Raw genomic sequence first — 842 nt, 5'->3', positions numbered from 1 at the left:
TCCATCATGTCGTGGAACATTAGATCCTTCCATATATCCGAACATGTGACTATGGATATTATTCTTCGAACAACCTTAGTTCAGATGTTCTAGCTATGCTTTAAATAATCAGAATCAAGGTTACTTACTGAAAGGAGTTAATAATTATGAAGACTTTCATTGAGACCAGCCTGTATGATTTCAATCTTTCATTATGTTTCTTGAAGAAGCAACCTATCAGCCATGCAAAAGTGCATTTATGAGTGGACTTGAAACCAGAACTCAAGTATCATTGGCTCCTTTGACTTATCCACCATTGTTCATGCCTTCTCATGAGTGCAATTTTAGAGGACATCAAACCCTGATGTTGAAAAGAACTAGGTTTGAAAAAGATACCATGCAGCGGAATTTCCATACTAGTTCCTCATCATCTTCTAGGCACAAAGCTTTATACCTATTCACCATATACCGGCGAAACAACCTTGAGTTTAAAAATAAATCAAACCCTTATGACGGCATACCAATGCCCTCGATGCTCAACACAGTCCATCCTCCACTTCTAGGGACCATGTACACATCACCGATCAACACATCTTCTCATCATCAACCTTCCTTGCCGAACCAGAAAGTATCTTCCAAGGATCTCATCCAGAGATAGAATAAGATGCCTGCTCTGATACCAATTGAAATTCCGGCGTAACAAATTAAGATGTCGTGAAAGATGTCGAGACATGTGATCTATCAAGAACAATCAACAAAGAATATACACAAAATTACGTCAAACTGAAAGATAAAAGACACCAGAAATTGTTAACCCAGTTCGACGAAATCACATCTACTCTGGGGGCATACTAAGCCAGGAA

The sequence above is a fragment of the Vicia villosa genome, linkage group LG4 (genome assembly GCF_029867415.1).
Source record: "Vicia villosa cultivar HV-30 ecotype Madison, WI linkage group LG4, Vvil1.0, whole genome shotgun sequence".
In the NCBI taxonomy this organism is placed as follows: Eukaryota; Viridiplantae; Streptophyta; class Magnoliopsida; order Fabales; family Fabaceae; genus Vicia; species Vicia villosa.
This window is presented reverse-complemented; position numbering follows the sequence as displayed.